The sequence below is a fragment of the Sceloporus occidentalis genome, unplaced genomic scaffold (genome assembly GCF_023333645.1).
Source record: "Sceloporus occidentalis isolate IW3139 unplaced genomic scaffold, rSceOcc1.0.p SCAF_9, whole genome shotgun sequence".
Taxonomy (NCBI): domain Eukaryota; kingdom Metazoa; phylum Chordata; class Lepidosauria; order Squamata; family Phrynosomatidae; genus Sceloporus; species Sceloporus occidentalis.
Genome location: NW_028316989.1, coordinates 33,011,952 through 33,035,816, shown reverse-complemented (window position 1 = coordinate 33,035,816; position 23,865 = coordinate 33,011,952). Strand labels below are relative to the sequence as shown.

Sequence of the window (23,865 nt, the reverse complement as noted above, 5' to 3'; positions counted from 1 at the left end):
GTATGTCAGGAAAATCAAGGTTTTGATTTAGAATATATATACACACACTCACCTACTGAATGGAATAATTCTGCACAAACAGTTTTGTCTCCTAAGATGGTGGCTCAGGTATCTTTTCTGTTTAGCATTTCGGAAGTGTGTGTGAGTATATATGTGTCTCACTCCCAGATAAACACAATTCTTCTCCCCTCCCCATTATGTATGCTATCATCTCTTTCTTGTAGGCACAGGAAAGGTCAAGCCAGCCATAGCTATAAATACAGCCACTGTGAAATTGACCGAGTCTTGATTATATTGGCACCAAGGCTGTCTTTTGGCAGTGCAAAGAGCAAGACACTCTACTGCTGACTGTTCACAGTGCAAAGAGTTCAAACCTCTCTCTCTGGATTTGGAGTCAGACAATAGCACTGATGGACTGGATCTCCAGAATGGTGCGCCCTGAAATCCATGGCCCCAACATCTGTGCATGCAGCAGAATACCTGCAAACAAGGATCCACGCTAATAAGAACCCAAATTATAGGATCAAAGAGTTGGAAGAGGCCTCAACGGTCATCCAATCCAATCCAATCCAATCCCATTCTGCCATGCAGGAAGAAGACACTCTGAAAACACTCCCGACAGATGACCATCCAGGTTGTGTTTAAAAACCTACAAAGGTGTGTTTTTTTTTAACAGCCATACTCCAAGGCAGAGTATTCCACTGCAGCAGCTCTTACTGTCAAGAAGTTCTTCCTTATGTTGAGGTTGAATTTCTTTTCCTGTAGCTTGCATCCATTGTTCTGTGTTCTAGTCTCTGGACAAGCTTGCTCCATCCTCAATACAGCACACAAACCCCAAATACTTAAACAAGGCTATCATATCACCTCTTAACCTTCTCTTCCCCAGGCTAAACACCCAGCTCCCAAAGCTGCACTTCAAAGGGCATGGTTTCCAGACCTTTCACCATTTTGGTTGCCCTCTAGGCTTGGAAAGGATTCATGCTGGACAGTTACTGCTGCCACTCACAGGTGACAGTACTAGAGTAGAGGGTCCCATGGCCTGAAATCTGCAACACTATATAAAGTATAACAATAATTCAACATTCCTATGTTCCTATGTCACATTCAGTCAGGATTCACCCATGACATGTCAATTGCCTTTGCTGCAATATATGCATAATACATGAGTTGTGTCCTCATACAGCAGGAATGTGCCATGTGTCCATAACATACCCTTCCCTTCAAGTCTTTGGAAATGCAAATCTCCCTTTCATACTTTACATATTTGACGGCAACAGGCCTCAGCAAAGCCAGAACCAGACAAGACTGGAACTACAGGGTAAAATAAGGCACTCTGTTTTCCTTCAAGCAGACCTTGCAGAATGCTAGAAGTTCACAAATTCAGGGAACGAAAGGGGAGAAATCTAAATCTATTGGTAAATTTCAGAGTGCTCTATAGTAGACCAGCAAGCACCCAGTTGTTTAACAATTTCCACTCAAATTACTAATCTACCCACCTTAATTGACATGGATGATCTGGAAAAATCTTTCAGGAGCACTGGGGTAGGTGGAACTTCTACAGATGGTGGAAGGACCATGTATTTTGTTCAGCTGTGATACTCAAACAAGGTTAGAACATTGAATTTTGCAAATGTATTGACACTACTTACTTATAGCAGTAAGCTGCCACTTTAACTGTTGTGGCTCCATCCAACGGAAACCTGAGATCTGTAGTTTGGTGAAGGACTTACTATTTCCTCAATACTAAGTCCACTCTCCAGAATAAAAGGACTAGAACTCACTACTGCAGAATTCCAAGTCACTCGCTAAACTACAAATCCTAGGATTCTTTAGAATCAGGGATGGGAATCAAGTAGCCCCTTCCTCCCAACACTGTCAAGTTGCAGTGTTCGGGAGCTATAGCCAAGGAATGCAGAGCAATTGAACCAAAACCACTGGGCTGCATGATTTCCACCTCTGTTATAAGGTCATGATGATTAAAGCAGAATGGAAATGATACAACTATAATATGGATATGCCTTTCTGTCTTTTGTACTGGGCTCCGGGATTTCTATTATCAAAAAATGAACAGATCCTGCCCGTTTGGAGTCTGCCAGGGTTTCTTACATTTGCAGTGCACCTTCAGATTCTTTCCAACTTATGACAACCCTAAGGCAAACCTAAACCAGCATGCATAGTGGTTTGAATGTCGGACTACAACCCTGGAGACCAGAGTTTGATTCCCAGCTCAACTATGAAACCCACTGAGTGACCTTGGACAAGTCACATCCTCTCAGCCTCAATGAGAGGCACACAACAACATGATAAACCACAAAACCAAACATATCATGGTTTTCTTCCAGCAAAAAAAGTTAAGACAACACAGCCAGAGGTTCTCTGCATGGCTGACCTAAAACATTTCCATTTTTAGGATGCAGCTTTCTCTCTGAACAGGGAAAGACTCATTCAGTGATCCATCAGCTTAGATCACCGGAAACCAAGTCTGAATGGTTAAGTCAAATCCACAAGCCTTAATCTTCATAACTGACTCAGCCTTGCTTATTGGGTCGGTTCCCCTTTTCTGCTATTTTTGACAGTTCCCACTTGAAATTGGATCTTGCTTGTGAAAAATCTCTTGCTGACAGATATGGACAAAGAGAAACATGGGTAAGGAGGAAACCTGGGATTAAACCAGAGCTTCTAATTTCATTTGTTTCTTACATAATGATTGTAAGAATTATTGTTTTCTGCCTGGAGAACACGAAACGCTTGTGCAGAAAGTCCCAAACTCTGCATAGTCTTCAAAAACGACATAGTTTTCAAAAGACTTCCTTGAAGCAGGAAGAAAACTGCTAAAATTACTCATTCCTTCCTTCAAGAATAAAATGAGTGAAGAGTTTGCTTTGAAATCTGCAGGATCCAATTCATTTTCAAAGCACTGGTTTAACCACAAAGGCTCAGAGCTACCCTTCTGTCTCTTTGCCAGTAGTCTTGCGTTTGGGGACAATTCTGGGAACAGTGATATGTGTGTGTGTGTGTGTGTGTGTGTGTGTGTAATTTTCCAGTGCTTTGCTTTAAACATAACTGTCCCTAAGGCTGCATCCACATTGAAGAATTAATGCACTTTGGCATGGCTTTAACTGTCACAGCTCAAAGTTATGGAATTTGTAGTTTTGTCAGATCTTTATCCTTCTCTGTCAGAGAGCTCTGGTGCCACTACAAACTATAAATCCCAGTATGCCACAGCACTGGGCCATGGCCGTTAAAGCGGTGCCATACTGCATTAATTCTGCAGTACAGATGCAGACTAATCAATCTGGTTGATCTTTTCTCCTTATAGATAACTTAAGAAACAATCTTATAAAAGGTCAGATTATCCTACAAGTCTGGTAGCCTAATTTTCTACCCCTGAGCCTTTCAGGGGGCTGCGAAGACGATCAAAAATGCCAGATCATGTTCATCTAAACCAAAAGTGGCTCGTACTCCATGTCTATTTTTGAAAAATGGGCATTTATGGATGTCACTCCACCAAATGAATCTAAGGAAGTAGACTTAAGTCTAGGAAAGCTCATGCTGCCAACTTCTTTCTTTCTGTTAGTCTCAAAGGTGCTACAAGATCTCTCTACATACTGATTCTACAGACTAACATGGCTATACCTTTGAATTTTACTCCTGTAACCTAGTTTAAAAAGTGAATTATCATTGTTATCATTCTTCCAGGAGATGGGGCTGGAAAGGGAGTTATCCAAGGGAGCTGGGGGCCATAAATACAGCTGGCCTTACTTTTCCCATTCTTGACCTAGTCTGATATTATCTATTTCAGTGGTTCTCAAGTGTTTTCTCTTTTTGACAGACTGGTTGAAACTTGCTGGGAGGCTCAGCAGACCCCTTTAAAGTGTTGTGAATTGCTGTGTTACAAATCAAAGCACAGACACAACCCACATTTACTTTGAACATTTGTCCACTCTCACTGGCTGCCTCCGTATTGCAGAAATAATCCAGTTGGACCCCGCTTTAACCACACTGGCTCAATGCTATGGGATTCTGGGAACTGTAGTTTTGTGAAGTGTTTTGCCTTCCCTGTTGGAGAGCTTTGGTGCCACAACAAACTACAGTTCCCAGAATTCCATGGCGCTCAACAGTTAAAGTGGTGTTGCCTGGATCATTTCTGCAGTGTGGATGCAGCCACTGTCAAAACCGATGCTATCCCATCAAAATTGCAGGCCCCAAGTTAGACCAGTGATAGTGCATTGTGCAAATCATAGTTCTCAGGGTCCTCATTAGCCTATTTGATAATCTGGACTTAATCAAAATGGACTTAACACCCTAAAGTCAACTGGAAGACACATATGGACCCACATTTGTTGATCCTTTTATAACTGTAGAAGCCAGAGCTTGAATTTAGCATAGCCTGCATGCAAAACCTAAGCTCTATCCTTGCACCAGGGCTCTTCCACAATGAATGCACAATGAATGCAAAGTCAGCTGTAAATGTCCGATGGAGCCATAGGACATGCAAAGTGTTTTACACTGCCATACAGTCCTAATGTACACAGCAAGCAATTTTGCCACTTTCAACCGCATACATCAGCATAACAAACCATGCTACAAATGCATCTTAATCTTCTCTCTTTCTCTCTCACACACAATCATTTGTACTTCAACCTACAACCTAAGGGTAACTTCCCACACAGAGGCATCACCAAGGTTGGCGCCAGCCGGTGCAATAACTCGTGGTGTAACCCTTCCCATTGACCTCTTCCCGTACCATACAGCACATATTCCTTAGTAATGGCTTTTGTACTAATGTTACTTGCAAATCGTAATTCCCATATATCACTATGTTGTGACATAAGCAACTAGCAAAATTAAATGGATACCTTAAAATGACAATGTCATATGCACAGCCTAAATGTACACACATTTACATAGTTTGATGTGGTTAAAGTGAAAATTTGGCAAGATGTGATGTTTTAAATTTTTTTAAAACCCGAGGTCTTGCCCTTCTCCACTCCTTGAGCCATGCCTCACTCAGACCATCTCTTCCCCTGAGCTCCAGGATTTTAAAGAGATGTTAGTGAAAGCCACAGCCCATTTCCACCAAAAGGCAACCATTTGGGGAGCAGTGGTCTCACCACACTTTGGGGTGTCACCCGGTGTGGCCCGCACCTTCCTAATGACACTCCTGTTCCCACACTATGTTTCTAACTAACAAACACAGCTTTTACCCTTTCTTTCCTTGCAGAAACTATGACCTGGGAACACGAATAAAAGGCATGGGCCACAGAGAACTATTTCTAAATATTACCTATAGTGTGTGCCCGCGCCATACGCCGGCACATGATATGCTGCTTTTAGTTTACACTGAAGCCGTGTGATGGAAGTGGCAATGGTGCGCGTGCCCATGGCGCACATGCCACACCACACTGTGTGCACAAACCCCATTGTTTTCAATGGGGCTCGAGCATATGCAGTATTTCCCTTACACGGGGAGTGGGTGGGTTCCAGAACAGATCCCCATGTAAGGGAAGGGTCAACTGTATTATTATGCATTATCTAACATACAACATACAGTCGGACGGCTGTACATCAATTACATTACATTAGTCTGCATATTATATTATATAAAGAGTGGGCCAACTATAGCCTTCAAAGCTATATTTATGTCCCTGACATCTCAGATCACCCTATTCTAGGCTTTTTAAAATGGCTTTTCCTAGAAGGTTCCAAGACCAGAGGAATCTGCACAAAAAGCTTCCCTTGGCTGAATGTTTTCTACTTCCAAGAAAGACAGATTAACTGTGTGCTGAAAAGCTAGGCATGGTTAGAGAAACTTTTAAGTTGGTTGTTGCTCTCTCTCCAATTAAACACATGTTTTTCATCAGCTATTATGGCCACTTTGGGGTTGTTACTCTTGGATGAAGGGAGAAATTTTGGCAGTCCATGTGGGCCCCTGTAGTGTCCCAGAGGCAGAAAACTGGCCCCCAGGAGTGCTGAAGTTCTATTTTCTACATCACATTATGCTGTATTACATTAATTCCTAGCAGAAAAGGCAACCAAACACATGATCCCCCCGCCAAAACAATCCTCAATTCTCAACATACAGTTAATCTGTCTTTCTTGGAAGTAGAAAACATTCAGCTAGTGAAATTTTTTCATCCAAGCATCCAGCATCATCCCATTCATCTTCCTCACTAGCTTCCTTCTTCCCATCTTTTTCACTAGCAAGGGAGCCATTTTGTCCCCATTCCCCAACATGAAGTTGCTACACAACAGGGATCAGAAGTCTTGGAAGAGGCATGGGTTTCACCTTGAGGGTCAATTGCATCTCCACCATTCTGGCAATGGAACAACAGAGACTAGCTGGTGATACCTTTGCAAGTTGCACAAAGCCAATGGTAGGATTATTATTCAAGCCTGAGACCAACCTTGGCCAGTGTGTTGTGGCATCCTTCTTAAAGTAAGGCTCAGCCCCATTCTCTGAAATTCCCATACCACATCTGGTCATAAACCAGGGCAGAAAGGTCCACTTTTAGTATGCAAACTTCTAGCGCATGATGGAAATATGTTGCCTTGAACAGGAAGAGTTGGCTAGACCATGGTCCTCAATCTTTGAAGCTGCTGGACTTCAGTTCCCAGAAGCAAAAGGGGACTGAAGTCCAAAACTTCTAGCAGAGGCAAGGTTGAAATCCACTGGGTTAAACCAAGCAAAGCATGCCCCCCCCCCCCAGTACATTCCCACAAAGGAACGTGGCAGCCTTTTCTGATCTGGTGTACTCACCCCAGATGCAATACCATACAGCCCATCATCCAGCAGGAGGAAGTTTGTAATAGAGGACCAGATTTCCCAGCAGGAAAATGCAGGAAGAAAGAAAACAGATGGGAAAGAAGGCCTAGTGTAGTTTGTGGTGGCATCAGAGTTCTCTGACAGAGATAGTGAAATATGTCACAAAGCTACAAATTCCAGAAATCCATAGCGTGGCGCCATGGCCATTAAAGCGGTGCCAAACTGCATTCTCACTTCATCTCAAAGGTGTTAACAACATCTCTTTGCATGATGACCATAAAGTTATTACGTACTACAGTCGGCCCTCCTTATCCACAGATTTTTTAATCCATGGATTCAACCATCCACAGCTTGAAATATATTTTTAAAAAGTATAAATTCCAAATAGCAAACCTTGATTTTCCATTTTAAATAAGAGACACCATTTTGCTATACCATTGTATTTACCAGGACTTGAATATCCACGGATTTTGTTATCCACAGGAGTTCCTGCAACCAAACCCCAGCAGATACCAAGGACCCAATATATAATATATCTTTCGGGGCTGCCTTCTTAGAGCCAAGGCGGCTATCTCTTTGTGGTGTGCAAAATGGGAAATGACGTGAGGGGGCCAGGAGATGAGAGAACGTCGCTCCAGATTAAAAGCAGCGCGCCCATTAAGCCCAGTCACGTCCATTTTTAAGCCGGGATTCAGTTATACCCAGGCCAGCCCAAACAATTAGCTTGCTCCAAGCCAGACCAGTGTAATGGCCTCCATTAATTTGACCATGAGCAAAGCAAACTGAGAACAAAGCCTTGTCGTCTCCAATAACTCAGAAGGGTACAAACAAAAGCTTTCCACCAATAGTATAAAACAAACACCGCAAGCGTGAAAGCCCCCTAAAAAGTGCTGTTTTAACAGAAATCGCCCGGCCGGGTTGCCTAGCTGCCCGATCTCGCCGGATGGAAACAGCAACTGGGTGACGTGTTTTATTGAGCCTTGATTACATCAAGAGTAATTACAGCACACAGAGAGAAGGCAAAAGCAAATTACATACCACAAGCTTTATCTCAGGGACAGCCTTAGATGCAATTACGGCAAAAAGGGATGGCATGGGGAGCCCAAGGGACATTGAGGGCAAATGCATCCTTAGCCAGACAAGGGGTCACGACAATCACATCGTTTCACGTCCACTACAAAACCTTTGCTTCTCACACACAAGGGAACCCTTAGCTTCTTTGGGTCATTTTGGAGGTATGCTGTTTAAATGACACACACATCTTAAAGAGGCCAGAAGCTGTGCCAAAGCTGCGTTCCAGTCCTTAGGACTGGAGTGTGGCTTTGGCATGGCTTCTGGCCTCTTAGGACGCATGCAGCATTTAAACAGTGTACCTCCAAAGTGACCCAAAACAGCTTTATTTTGGCCTGTCTGTTCGGGCTCTTCAGTCTATTTCTTTGATACATTTGGTGGAGTGGAAAGCCAGGGACAGGCCTATATGTGCCATTAGTGTGAAAGAATGTCCATTCAAATTCAAAATGGCATATCAAGGTCTGTCCCTGGCTTTCCACTCCCCCAAATGCATCTGAGGAAATAGGTGAAGTCTACAAAAGCTCATGCTGCCAACCTCTTTCTTCCTGTTAGTGCTACAAGATCTCTCAACATACTGATTCTATAGACTAACATGGCTATATCTTTGAATTCTACCACAAGGAAATCCTGTTGTTGTTAACTGCTGTCAAGTGGACCTCGACTCATGGCAACCTTGTGAATGAGACATCTCCAAGACCTTTGCTTGGGTCCTGCAGGTACTAGCCTGTGACCTCCCTGATCGAGTCTATCCATCTGACACATAGCTTTCCTCTCTTGCTTCTTCCCTCTACCTTCCCTAGTATTATTGTTTTTTCTAATGATTCGTGCTTTCTCATGATATGGCCAAAGTATGACAGCCTCAATTTAGTCATCTTGGCTTCCAGGGACAGATCTGTTCTAAAACCCACTGAGCTGTCTTTTTGGCCATCCATGGTATCCTCAGCACCCGTCTCCAGCATCACATTTCAAATGAGTTGATCTTCTACCTATTCACCTTCTTCACTGTCCTGCTCTCACATCTGTACACACATCTATGCCACAACAAACTAGAATCCCCAGAATTCCATAGCATAGAGTTGGGGCAGTTAAAGAGGTGTCAAACCCAATCAATTTATGAGTGTGGCTGCAACCCACATCTAATGCTCCAGCTAGCAAATGACAGGTCAACTCCATATTTATATGGCAGGGTGGAGAGGAGAGACCACAGCCAGCAACCTGTTAGTGACTTACTCATGCACAAGTGCAACTGATATGTTTGTACGTCCTGATTTTGACAGGGCACATGATATAACTGCATAGCACATTTCAGGGCAGACACACTGAATGAATCAAGACATTTTCTACTCTAAGCTGAGCTAATTTTGGATGCAACCCACCATAACAAAGCCACAAAATATGCAGAGGCAGCGTCGCCGGCATTTTCTAACGCTTCCTGTCCCATTCCTGATCAGTTATCTTTTCAGCCCAAGCAACACGATCACTCAACAGGGATTTCATTGGTGTGAGTTTTAAAATCATATTTCAAGCAACTTCCTCTTAGCCCAAGAATAGGCAACGTTTAGCTCTGGACATGTATCTGACCTTAGGAGCCCTCTACCCCTCCAGATTCACTGGATTTCCCTTTTTCAGGCCCAAAAAGGTGACCTTTGGCAAGTCACATCCTCAGAAGAAGGCAAGAACAAACCTCCTCTGGACAAATCTTGCCAAGAAAACCCTATGATAGGTCCCCTTTAGGGTCACCAGAAGTCAGAAACAACTTGACAGCACACAACAACAACAACAACAAATCTCTCTCTATAAAACTTCCAGCATCACCAGTGCATCTTTTACATAGGCTGCAGGCCTATCCCATCACATCCCACACTACTTAATATTAAAATATACCCATTTTTCAAAAGCAGAAGTGTACTACTTTCTATTTTCCTGCCTCTCTCCTATCCTGGGTCCCAAACAAATTCACAGCATATAGGTTATAACAAAACGCAGCTATTGCATTGTACCGCGATACAATTTATTTATCAAGAAAGACAGAAATAGAAGGGAAATTGTTTAAAAAAAAGACAGCACAAACAAAGCGGCGATAATAACAAGAAAAAATTACAATTTACATTATGGAACCCAAATGAAATAAGAACCAAATTCAACAAGGTTAGATGAAAAGTACAAAGATAACATCACTAATGCATCTTTGAAGCATAACATAGTTATTGTGTTGTGTTTTGATGTTTATGTTTATGTATGTTGGTGTTATTTAAGCATTGCATAATATGTTAGTATAGGGAACAGTTGTGCAACGATGTGTTATTTTAAGTAATAAAACTTTTCAAATAAAAATAAAACAAAGTACAGATTAAAAACTCAAAACAATGTATAATGCCAGCATTTCTCAATTCCCTAGCATCGAGCCAAGGCGGTTTCCAATCCGCAAGCCAATTCACATAAATAAAATAAATTAAAATAAATAAATAAATAAATAAATTCAAGCAAATAAATACATTTCTCATCAAAAATAAAAAATAAATAAATTAAAATTGCCCCACTTCTTGATGGCAATTTGATATCACTGTCCATTCAGCCGCCGCTACAGGAGAGGTCAATTCTGAGAGCCTTTCCATGGAAAAAAAGACAGAGTCCCACCAAAAACGTAACGGTGGCGGTGTGGCCATTTTAATCCGCAGCTGCCCGGCCTTTACCAATGGCAGAGTTGTCTGCAAAGCGTTCCCTGAGCTTCTTAAAAGTCTTATCCCATCAAATGTCTACCAAGGGAGCTTCGCTGTGTCCCTGCATTCATTCCTCGGCTCCCTCTGCCTTTCCCTCTTGTGACAAGGGACACTCTTTCACAGCCAAGGAAATGTCAAAGGCACAGACTGCTGCTTGCCCGCGTGGCCTCCATATGCCTCCCGGATGGTGGCAAGGAGAGAAAAAGGAAGACTCTGACCACTCGCCATCAATAGCTTTGTTGTCTTCTTGCAATGTGAGTCGGAAAAGAAGAGAAGCCTGAAGAGCGTGAGGCACATTGTAACACCACTGCTTGGCTAGCTGTAGTGCTACTGTTGTGGTGTAGTGGTTCAAGCATTGGACTATGACTCTGGAGAGCAGGGTTCAAATCCCTGCTCAGCCATATAAACCCACTGGGTGATGTTGAAGGCTTTCACGGCTGGCATCCATAGTTTTTTTGTGGGTTTTTTGGGCTATGTGACCATGTTCTAGAAGAGTTTATTCCTGACGTTTCGCCAGCATCTGTGGCTGGCATCTCAAGATGCCAGCCACAGATGCTGGCGAAACGTCAGGAATAAACTCTTCTAGGACATGGCCACATAGCTATAGCCATTGCCTGCCACAGACGCTGGCAAAATGTCAGGAATAAACTCTTCTAGAACATGGCCAGATAGCCCGAAAACCCCACAAAAAGCCACTGGGTGACCTTGGTGCGAGTCACACTCTCCCAGCCTCAGAGGTTGGCAATGGCAAACCCTTTCTGGAGAAACGTGCCAAGAAAACCCTACAATAGGGTCGCCAAAAGTTGGCAATGACTTGAAAGCGCACAGCACACAGCTCTACTGTCTGTGGTAGACAACAGCAAGGAGACCGTCGGCCAGGATTTCGAACCTGCCAGACCAAACAGTGGCATGAAGCCACTGATATACACACAAAACACAAACAGGGCTCCCAGCTGATCTCACAATATGAACTCCCTATTCTCTCTACAGTTCATGCAACCTCAAGTGCACGAGTTCACACCACCCATTTTTCTTTTCGGATGGCAATAAAGTCAAACAAATTAATAAATAAATTTCCAATTAAAAATAAATGAATTAAAATGGCCCCACTTTTGGCACACATGGGTCTTTGGGCAGATGTGGGTCAAAAGAAGGGACCGCCAAGACCTCCCACCCCAAACTTATGTTCTTTATTACGGTCACAGACCAGCACAGGTAAAAGGGGGAACCAGAATAAAATGAAGGTAAATAAATAAATAAATACAATTCTCCAGGACTAATGATGGCAAAAAAGGCCCATTGATGATCTGGAAGGATTTAAGGGAAGTCCAGTCTCTTCTGAGAATGATAAAAAAGGAGATGGAAGGGATCACGATAAGGAGAATGTGGCACCTCAGGATGGAGAACCACCACAACGGAAAACCACCACCACCCCTGAGACAACTTCTCATGCCCTTTTCATAGTATTTCATCACACGGGGACATGCATCTTTATCCCGTCCAAAAAGCACGACTGAAAGTGATCATGCGAACGGCTTTTTCACGACATCGCGCTGATCCCACAAACGCCCCATCGATGAAGTGGGATTGTATTACCAGGAGTGTCCGATAATACAAAATTAAAGGAAATGAGGGGTCAATTCACTGCATTCACAGGAAATTCATGGGGTGAGCGCAGTTGAGTGAGAAAGCCTTTCGCACGCTCACAGTCAGAAGCGCTTTCTGGACTGGACAACATCCCGATAAGCATGGTTTTGTGTGAAAGCCCTTCCCGCGATCGCGCAATAAGCATGGGACAGGGACAGGACAATGACATGGTGTCCCAAGGTGGACACAAAGGCCCTTCAAGGCCTAGCTGACCATAAACTGACACACGCACATATGTGTGTGTATATATACACACAAAGCAACACCTTCTCCGGCAACTCACAAGGAAGTGCTAGCTCAGCGTTCAAACTATGCACAGACCATGCTTAACCAAGAAATAAATCAATACATTCAGAAAGAATTATGGTGGTTCTCCATCCTGGGGAGGTGGCTTCCCACGGCCACCTCTCTCTTTTTTCTTCCTCTCTTTCTTTCTTCCTTCTTCCTTCTCCCTGTCTCGTCTTCTCTCTCAAACACACGGAAGCAAAGGACATTAGGGAAGTGACAGGCCTAGTCCTAACAAGGGAACCGAATTCACAACACAAATCGCTCCGGTTTCTTCCAAGCTGCAAAGTCCTAACATACATACATATATATATACACACACACACACACACACACACACACATATATATATGCACACAAATCCATGCCCCCCTCCAGGATCTCTCTGTTTTGGAGGCAGGGTGGCCAAAGGTCCTCGCCACAAAGGAGGACAAGGCTCCGCAAAATGAAGGACCTTCCAAAGGAAGAAAAAACAGGACGACATTCCCACAATGAAAGCTAAACCACACTCATCAAAATGTACATTTGGAGTCCTGCTCAGTCCTGGACAAAGGCTGAGATGGAGGGCATGCAAGAAAAATGTAGGATGTCGCACCGTCAAAGGCAAAACAAAATAAAACAAAACCATTCATAGACATGTCAATTCATGCTTTTGAGCTCAAAATGGAGGACATTTTGGAACTCCTCCTGGACATGAAGGACATGTAGGAAATGGAGGGCATGCAGGAAATATGTAGGCTATTGCACATAAAAGCTTTAAAACCCCCACTCTTAGATATATACATTCATACTTTTGAGTCACGCTCAAAATGGAGACTATTTTGCAACTCCTCCTGGACAGGAGGCTGAAATGGAGGGCATGCCAGGAAAAAATGTAGGACGTCGCAAATAGGAAAGCTTTAACAAGACCCACTCTTAAGATGTGTACATCCAGGCTTTTGAGCCCTGCTCAAAATGGAGGGCGTTGAGGAACCCCTCCTGGGTAGAAAGCAGGCTGAAATGGAGGACATGCCAGGAAAAAATATAGGACATCGCAAATTACAAAGCTTTAACAAAACCCACCTTTAGATATATGTATGTGCATTCATGCTTAGAGATATGTACATTCTGCCACTGACATGTCAACTCAGGCTTTTGAGCCCTGCTCAAAATGGAGGGAGTTTTGGAACCCCTCCTGGGCAGGGGGTCTGAAATGTAGGACGTGCCAGAAAAAAATGTAGGACGCTGCAAATCGATAGCTTTGCCAAAACCCACTCTTAAGAGATGTCCATTCAGACTTTTGAGCCCTGCTCAAAATGGAGGGCGTTTTATTTATTTATTTGGGAACTCCTCTTAGATGGGGGGGGGGGTCTGCAATGGAGGACAGGTCTTGGCAAAGGAGGACATCCGGGCACTATATTTGGAGAGATGGCTCTTTCTGCCACCTCTTTAAGGACTAGCTCCTTGAAGAGTCCCTTCAAAACCCCAACAAACGATCTATGGATCCCTCCCTTGATATAATAATAATAATAATAATAATAATAATAATAATAATAATAATAGAGATCTGAGCTTACCTCTCTCTGCAGGATCCCTTCTGCCTCCACTCCCCAAAGTGGAGAAATTTGGGGGCCAGTCCTGGAGGTCCCCCAATGTCTTTGGTCTTCCTGAAGAGATATTGGGGGGGGGGATCTCTCTTTATTCCATATGCAAAAGGAGAAAGAGGGTCTTGGACCCCCCAAAAAGGTGGAGATCGGGGGACAGAGGGGTGGAGGAAGGTGGGGTCAAGGGTAGGGATCAAGGCGGGGCAGAAAAAAGGGAGGAAAGGGGGAAGAAAAGGAGGAGAAAAGGAGGAGAAAAAGGAAGAGGAGAGGCAACAATGTAGCAGCAGCAGCAGCAGCCGAACGTTCCCCCTTCCGAACGCTGGGGCTGTTTGGAACGTTGGGGCCGCCAACGTTCGGAGGGCTTTCCCTTTCAGAACGTTGGCGCCGCCCGCGTTCCAAAGGGCTTTCTCCTTCCTCTCCGTGGGTGGTCCTCGCCTAGGAAAGAAAGGAAGAGAAAAAGAAGGAAGGGAAGGAAGGAAAGAAAGGGGGAAGGAGGCCTTTGCAAGAGGAAGAGAGGGAGGAGGAGAGGAGGAGGAGGAGGACCACTCTCTCTCTTTCTCTCTCTCTCTCTCTTTTTCTTCCTTCCTTTTTTCCTCTCTCTTTTCTTCTTCTCTCACCCTCCTTTTCTCTGTTCTTCCCTAAGGGAGAGCCAGCCCTTGCTGCTGCTCTTGGGAGCCCTTTTGCAAGGCCTGGTGGTGGCTGCAGGGAAGGGGAGCCCCAGCCGCCCGCAGTCCCACGGCGCCTGCGCCAAACCCAAGCTCCAGCCTCCCTTGCTTTGCTTTCTTTAATCCCCTCCCAATGGCTGGGAAGCGAGGAGGAAGCGCGCCCCCTAGTGGTCCTCGAAGGGAAAGCACACATACACACCTCTAGGATTGGTAAAGCCTGGAACAGAATCATCCTTTGAGATGCACTGTATGGTTATAATGTAGAGAGATCTTGCAGCCCCTTGGAGACTCACAGAGAAAGAAGTTGGCAGCAGGAGCTTCCCTAGGCTTCAGTCTACTCCCTCAGATAATATTTAGTACATTGTATTCTGTAGCATACTGTAATATACTATAGTATATTTAGATACGGCCGTGTTAGTCTGTAGAGTCAGCATGTAGAGCGATCCTTTGAGACTAACTGAGAGAAGCAGGTTGGCAGCAGGAGCTTTCCTAAGCTTCAGTCTACTTCCTCAGATGCATTTGTGTAATGCCCAAATGTATGTAGAGAGACCTTGCAGCCCTTTGGAGAATAACCAAGAAAAAGAAATTGGCCGCATGAGCTTAAGTCTACTCCCTCAGATAATATTTAGTATACTGTATACTGTTTTGTACTTTAATATATATTTAGATATAGCCATGTCAGTCTGTAGACTCAGTATGTAGAGTGATCCTTTGACACTGCCCCACCACCAACATGGAAAGATAGTGCCTTTGGTGGGAGAAGATGATCCAAAACACACTGCAGAAATAATCCAATTCGGGACCGCTTTAACTGCTCTGGATCAATGCTAGGCAATTCTAGAAATGGTAGTTTTGTGAGACATTTAGCCTTCTCTGTCAGAGAACTCTGGGGCCACAATAAACTACAATTCCCAAGATTTCCTAGCACTAAACCAGGGCAGTTAAAGTGCTCTGAAACTGGATTATTTCTGCAGTGCGTTTTGGACCGATGTGGCCCAGCTTCCAAAAGAGAGGGAGGGAAAGAAAGAGTCGGACGCAGCTAATGAAAGAAGAAACAAATGCTTTACTATAAGCTGCAGCAGCTGTTTGATGCACGGATGTTAAGTGCGTGGGTTTTGAGATTGTCGGTATAGATTATCCGCCCAGCAGCGCAGAAGAACATTAGCAAGATTTTGCAGGCAAAGGCAGGGTGACTCTGCCCTCTAAAACCTAGGATTAGAAGAAGAAAGGAAATGAGAAGGAACTGATTTGGGCATCTCAAGGCTAAACAAGGCATGGCACCATGTGTTTGGTAGACAATTAAGAACCTCAGAGGAGACCTGATGGATCAGACTGAAGGATGTTCACAATCATAGCCAACACATTGCCTGTTGGCCAAGCTGGCTGGGGCTTCTGGGAGTTGAAGTCCAAAACACCTTGGAGGACCAAAGCCTGGGAATCATTGCCCTAGAACAGTGATGTCCAAACTCTGGCCCTCCAGGTGTTTTGGACTTCAGCTCCCAGAAGCCTCAGCCATCATGGCTAATGGTCTGGGATTCTGGGAGCTGAAGTCCAAAACACCTGGAGGGCCAGAGTTTGGACATCACTACCCTAGAATATCCAACCTCTTCTATCCATCAATAAAAGGCACCATTATTGTACCACGATACAGTCCTCCTATTCTGTGCAAGTGGACACTGCGCATGGCACAACGGTGGGCTTTTGGAACAATATCATTCCGGCTCAAGACCAGAAGTAAAAGAAGCTCAATTTAAAAGATTAAAAACCAACTACAGCAAGAAGAAAAAGGACTCTGGGAACTTCTGGATTGTTTCTCTGTAAGAGTGTGGCTTTTTCCGCCACAGGTGTTTATGCATTTTGTTAAACAAAATATGACCGAGTGAGTGAAACTTCCTCGACACTTTGGTCTCTTTCATGCCTGCACTTTATGCAAGAGAAATTCTCGAGTGTATGAACTATGACAGAATGAATTGAACTGACTTTGAATTGGGGAAGTGGGGGAAAGAAAGAAACAAGAAACTTGCTTCACTTTGCTATCTCTTTTTCTGGGCCTTAGATATATGCATCTCGCTATTTCAGTCCCTCTCCTCTGCCACTACATATCTCTCTCTCTCTCTCTCTCTCTCTCTCCCCTTTCTCCTCTCTCTCTCTCTCTCTCCTCCTTTCTTCTCTTTCTCTTCATCATCCCACTCGCCTTCCTTCCTTCCTTTTTCCTTTCCTTCTATGCCAATCCTTCTTGCTTTGTTTTTTGTGGGGTTTTCAGGCTGTGTAGCCATGTTCTCAAAGAGTTTATTCCTGACGTTTCTCCAGCATCCAATCCAACCCGATTCTGCCATGCAGGAAGTCACAAAGCACTCCTGGCAGATAGTCTTCCAGCCTCTGTTTAAAAACCTCCAAAGAAGAAGACTCCACCACTCTCCGAGGCCTCGTGTTAGCTTTATCTTGGCAAGATTTCTTCAGTGGAGCTTTGCCATTGCCTTCCTCTGAGGCTGAGAAAGTGTGGCCTCATTCCCACTTACAAAAAAAGCAGTTTGCGATCTGAGGCAATGGATCAATTCAACAGCAGAGAGTGGTTCCCACTACATTTGCCCCAATCACATTTTCCCCTGTAAAATGACCCTCTTGTGGTTCACATTCACGAATGAATCAGTTCAAAATGCACCCGCTCCAATAACTCACTTTTGGTTCACATTCACGAATAAATTGGTTCAAAATGGATTCACTCCAGCCGGACAAAGGGCAAATTTGAATCGATTCCAATGGTTCACACTTGCGCAGAATCGATTTATCCAAAAAGACGTGGAAAACATTGGCGTTAAAAAAGACATGGGTTAAATAGGTCTAGCGCGTGGCCCCCCTCTCCGAATCGCTTCAGCGAATTGATTCAAGTGGGAACAAGGGTCATTTGAACCTGTTCAAACTGATTTGCGATCCGGTTTAAAAGGTAGTGGGAATCAGGCCTGTGACTCATCTAGGGTCACCCAATGGGCTTGCATCGCAGAAAGGGTTTTAACCTTGTTCTCCTGGAGTCCTAGTCCAACACTTTAACCACTACACATGCTGGCATTGCAGACATCTGTGCAACCCTGTCTGACATCGCTGGCTTCCTGGCTCTCTGACCTTTTGGTATATCTGGACTAATTTTTCTACCAGTTTTGTTCATGGCTTTGGACTCTGTTCAGGATTGCTTTGTCCCCTCGAACCTTGGACTGCCTGGATCATGGTTCTGTTTGTCACCCCATATAAGCCTGGCTTTCCCCAACAGCTCTCATGGGAAAAGGGGTGTTTAGCTGGGCATTCACTGGATTTAAACAGGACCAGCCCTGAATTGATTTTCCTCAATGAGTCAATGGCCTGCCATAGGAAAGAAATCCCCAATCCGTGCTTAAATTGAAAATTGCAAGGACTGAACCAGGGAGCATCGCCATGCCAGTGTGTGCACTGTCCCTCTCATGTTTTCTGCACATTCAAAGGGTGTACAAGAAGTCAAAGGGTTGCGTTCTGTTTGCCACAACCATTGATCTGCAGCTTCTGGTAACCACAGACCATGTGGAGAGATGCACCGAGCATGAGAGCACATTGCGTCGATCAGCCCAGCTAGCCATTCCCTTAATGGGTCTGACCCTTCATGAACTTTGTCTGAGGCTTTTCAGAATGAATGGCTTTTACAATTCAATTTCTTTTCCAATTAAATTCAAGGCCATTGACTTTGCCAGCATAACAAGATACTGCTGTTGGAATGGATCGATCCTGACAAGTACTGCAGGAAGAATGGGTGAAGCGGTTCTCCTAGGTTGTGTGTGTTGGACTTATCTAAGACAGGGATAGGAAAAGGTCAAGCTTGTGTGATAAGACTTAGGTCAAGATCTTATAAAGGGGTTGCCTGGCGTAAACGTCCGCATGTGAAACTATACCCTAATTGTGCTAGGAAATCTTTGTGTTGAATGGTAACATTGCACACTGGAACCAAGATGCCAAAGGTGTAGCTGGATGCACAACCAAATGCACATGGGGGCATGCCCTTGCCATCATACATAATGATGACAGATGATGCTGCCTTGATCTTATAGGAGAGGCAGGGTAAAATAAATATTGTTGTTGTTGTTGTTGTTGTTGTTGTTGTTGTTATTATTATTAGAGTTGCAGTCCAATAATATCTGGAAGGCTGGGTGTTCCCCACCCCTAGTTTAAACCCTGTCTCTACTACATGAAGCATCAACCATTTTGTAGTCCTCTCAGTTTCTGAATGAGGAGAAAAGTGTTTGCATTGTCTCTTTTTAATTTTGTTTCTTTCTGTTTTAAGAAATGATGTGATAAGATACACACACATGAACAGTCGACCATATATTTCCCCGATATGCAACACTGTCCTCACTCATTGTGACTGTGAGGCATATAACCTGGCATATAGAAATACAGTGCTACCTCGGGTTACGAATTTAATTCGTTCCGCGGCGCCGTTCGTAACCCAATACATTTCGCAACCCGAAAAGCCGCTGGAAAGCCGCTAGCCGCTAGCCGCGCTTTGAATTTCGCGCCGAAACGCGCCGAAAAGATTTTCGTAACCCGAAAAATCTTTCGTTACCCGGAACAGTTTTTTTAAATCTAACTTTTTCGTACCCCGGAAATTTCGTAACGCGGTCAATTCGTATCCCGGGGTACCACTGTACTTGTTCCGGCGGTATTTAATATTTTAGAGACCTTTCTTGGGGAGAAAAGCAGAACATAAATCCAAAAGAGGAATAATAAAGATATAAACAAACAATATCTAAAGGTCTACACATTTCCCATCTCTGGCATATAGAAATACATTCACTATCCTTATCTCTTCGGTGTCCAGTCATATTAACTGATTTAATGGAAAATCTTGGGCTCAGACTGTGATCAGTGACATATACACACAGTTTTTACTCTAAAAGTACTTACAAAAACTTCAAGGATCTTCTTAGATGCACGCTTGCTCTACAGCGAATGCTTTTACAACGGAGACTGGTGGTTACACTGTATCTATTTAATTTTGCTTGATTGGTTTGAATGCCACTTTCCTCCTCAAACGGGATTCAAAATGGCTTCCAATATAAATTAAAATAGGTAAAACAGTGTATACTTCAAAAGTTCGATTGACATTCTAAGCCATTGACAAAGCCATTGATATTCTAATGTCAATGAAGTGATAAATCTGCTCTGGGTTTCAGATATCCAAGGGCTGGCACCCTATTTCCCCAATAGGAACCAGCAGCAGCCATTGGTTTTCTAAGAAAGGGCCCTGTTCCAACAAGGAAGGGCATTCTCTAAAACCAGACAGAGACCTGAATTCTAGGTTTAGTCCAAACTACAGTACAACCATTGATTCAGCTGTGTTTACCTATGTGTTGACTCGCTACAGAACAATTGATTTAAAAGGCATCCTTTTGTTGGGTCTAACCAACAGGATGATGCCAGCTATATTTCCTGCCCGTCTTCCAAAACTTTATTTCCATTCAGATTTATGGACACCTGATCGATTCATCCCTGTTGACTGATCAAGACTGATTTATAAGGCACCATGTTCATTGCTGGTCCTATATAAACGATTACTCCAACTGTGTTAAATGGTGGCCTTAGTAATGATGACAAAGCTTTAACAATTTGCATTAGCAAAAGGCAAGTATTTTTCTGAGACCAAAAGAACTGAGTGTGAATCAAGAGTGCCACCTGTAGCTCATCTGGAAATTACATCTTTTCCTATATTCTTACTGTCATGAATTCAGGCATGCCTCTGTTAACAAAGGATACATCTACACAGTAGTAGTAATAGCAGCAGCAGCAGTAGTAGTAGTGTGCCTTTATGGCACTCCTGGTTTGTGGTGACCCTATGGCAAACCCATCACAAAGTTTTCTAGGGCTAAGAGTATATGATTCATTCACCCAACATCACCCAGTGGGTTTCCATGGCCAAGCAGGGAATCAAACCCTGATCTCCAGAGTTGTAGTCTAACACTCAAACCACTATCCAAAAGTACTGAGCCTATGTTGTGAATAATGCTCAGTCTATCCAATGGTTCCATTAATGTTCAGGCTAAAACCTGGACTGGATTTATCATCCCACTGACATGGAAGCCATTACGTCCTGCTGTCAAAATCCCAGATCTGTGACCATTGGCAGTGCTAAAGGAGAGACTCTGGGTCCAAAACATACTGGTTTTCCAAGCTCAGAGAGTGGCCATCTTGTCAGTGCCACAGTTCACTAGGCATCTGTCTGTGGACCCGCTTCCATTATTGTTAGCAGCTGAGAGGCTACATGGTGTTTGTGTAGTATACTTGTGTAGTTATGTGGTGGTTGCCCTATGCCTTAAGTGGTGTGCTAACTACATTGTGCATCTAACTGTGCTTCTGCAAATGGCCTTGCTGATTCCAGGATAATGGATTGCATCATAAAATCATAGAATCCTAGAGCTGGAAGAGACTGCAAGGGCCATCCAGTCCAACCCCATTCTGCCATGCAGGAATACACAATCAAAGCACCCCCAGCCGATGGCCATCCAGCCTCTGTTTAAAAACCTCCAAAAAGAACAGTCCACCATATTCCGAGGCAGCATCTTCCGCTGTTGAATATCTCTGACTGTCAGGAAGTTCTTCCTCATATTTAGGTTAAATCTCTTTTCTTGTGGTTTGCATCCATTGTTCAGGCTGTAAAACAAGCTTGCTCCATCCTCAGTATGACATCCCCTCAAATACTTGAACAGGGCTATCATATCACCTCTTAACCTTCTCTTCTCCAGGCTAAACATCCCCAGCTCCCGAAGTCGCTCCTCATAGGGCAAGGTTTCCAGACCCTTCACCATTTTGGTTGCCCTCCTTTGGACACGCTCCAGTTTCTCAACATCCTTTTTCATTTGTGGTGCCCAGAACTGGACACAGTATTCCAGGAGAGGAACTGGTGACTAATTGAAAATCATCCAAGAATATGCATCTGTTTGCAAACCAGCCAAGAATATGCAGCTGCAACAGTTGCATTTAAAGAATTCTGCTTACAGAACTATGTATTGTAATGTCATGACCAACAAAGTACAATTGCATGTGCAACTTATGTCTGCGTAAAAACACCAACAGGATGCCAGTTATTGTAATGATGATAGTGATATCATCGTCATCATCACCACCACCACCACCACCACCACCACCATCATCATCCCATATATTTGCATGGCACTTATTGCTGCTAGCAGTTGCAGAGATGTGCACTGTATCACCATGGGGGTCTCGTGCGGAACAAAAGAGTGTTTCACATGCCCTGAATGTCTCCCCTTTCCCCAAATTCTTTAGGGCACTTGCACGCTGTCCAAAAATAGAACTTAAAGAATGAATGGTCCCATAACTCATCTCCTTCCCACCCACCCCTTACTTTCTCTTGTGCTTTTATGCCTACGGGACAGCTGTGTATGAAGAGGGACTGGAAAGACCAGTTTGATACCCCTGGCCTGGAGGTCTTCTCAAACCTTTGCGTGCAGGAAAGAGTTATCTCAGGGGGTTGGGAATCCTTCCATGCACCTCTCTCTTTCTCTCTTTTACACACAGTATCTTTGCCCGCACTCTTATTCTTGCACCATTTGATTGACTTCTGGTCCATCCGATATATTTCCATGTCTTTTAGAAGGGACCAAAGTCAGGATAGAAAAAGCTCAACGCTTGAGCCCTTGCCTAGTATACAACAGGTCCCGGGCTCAAACCCTGGCACCTCTGAACAAATCTTGCCAAGAAAACCCCATGATAGGTTCGTCATAAATTGGATATGACTTGAAGGCACCCAACAACAACCAATATAATATAATAAATATCATATAATAATGGCTGTACCTGGAGGCTTCAAGGGGCAACAGCTTGCCTTCTTTTGGGGCCAGGAAAAGGTTAAGCAGCACACTGGAGTTGCTGAAGGCCACCAAAAAACCAAAACAAAACTCTTGAGGGCCATATGTGGCCCCCAGAGCAGCATTTCACCTACCCCAGAATAAACCCAGGGTTGGCAACATAGAATCATAGAGTTGGAAGAGACTGCAAGGGCCATCCAGTCCAACCTCATTCTGCCATGCAGGAACTCTCAATCAAAGCATCCCAACAGATGGCTATCCAACCTCTGTTTAAAGACCTCCAAAGAAGGAGACTCCATCAACCTCCAAGGGAGGCCTCAGGACCACAAGAGACCCTCGATCTGACTTCTTAAGGTCCTCTGCTTTATTTCAGAAGCCCCTTGCAACCAATATGTTCAGAACTCCAGGAAGAGTGATCTGATTCTTTTGCAAAGGCCCAGAGGGGTGTTTTGGAAGAAGAAAGAAGAGCGGCAGAAAGAGAGAGAGGATCCTTCCCACCCACTTTAGCAAGATGATTTTAATTGTTTTTAAAAAATTTATTGTAAAGTTATTCAAACTATTTTATCTGTGAGCTGCCTGGGGTTCCTTTCTGGGAGAAAGATGGCATATGAATAAAATAAAATAAAATAAAAGTTGCTCTGGCCCTGCCTACCACTGCTTTGGAAGCCCTGAAAGATTAATCCCAAGGAAATGCCCTTGGCAAAACAAGAGTTATTATTATTATGCTTTACTCACTCCTCATGCTCACCCCTGATACACCATACTGATTTAAATCCAGGTCTCAAGGAATTAACTTATTGATTCCAACTCCCAAAATCCCCCTACATACCACCCTGAGCACTTGGGGATTTGAGGAGTTGCCGTCCACAAAAGGGAAGCATTTACAAACAGTGTTTCAAGAACAGATGCTCTGAATCAGAATGAAGTGACTCCCTATGTTTTTAAGTGATCATTCATAGAATCATAGAGTTGGAAGAGACCCCAAGGACCACCCAGTCCAACCACATGTTGCCATGCAGGAACTCTCAGTTAAACTATCCCTGACAGATGGCCATCCAGCCCCTGTTTAAAGACCTCCAAAGAAGGAGATGCCACCATACTCCCAGGAAGTGTGTTCTACTGTCGAACAGCCCTTACTGTCAGAAAGTTCCTCCTAATGTTTAGGTGGGATTTCTTTTCCTATAGCTTGCATCCATTGTTCCGAGTCCTATTCTCTGGAGCAGACAGGTTTGTTTCTGGACAATGAAGAACAGGTCTGCACTGTAATGCTTTTGGCCTTGA

The 23,865-nt window shown here is 43.9% G+C and overlaps 1 protein-coding gene across 2 annotated transcripts in view; it reads right to left on the bottom strand.

The window, feature by feature from the left end:
• Positions 1–14,127, bottom strand: part of CSK (C-terminal Src kinase) — a 76,858-nt gene extending 62,731 nt beyond the window's left edge. The window contains exon 1 of one of the 2 annotated variants that reach the window (XM_089538632.1): positions 14,046–14,127. The gene's annotated coding sequence lies outside the window, so the exon portion shown is untranslated. Of the gene's footprint in view, positions 1–10,377; positions 10,397–14,045 lie in introns of those variants that run through there. The other variant, XM_089538636.1, reaches the window with a different exon arrangement.
• Positions 14,128–23,865: the final 9,738 nt, after the last annotated feature.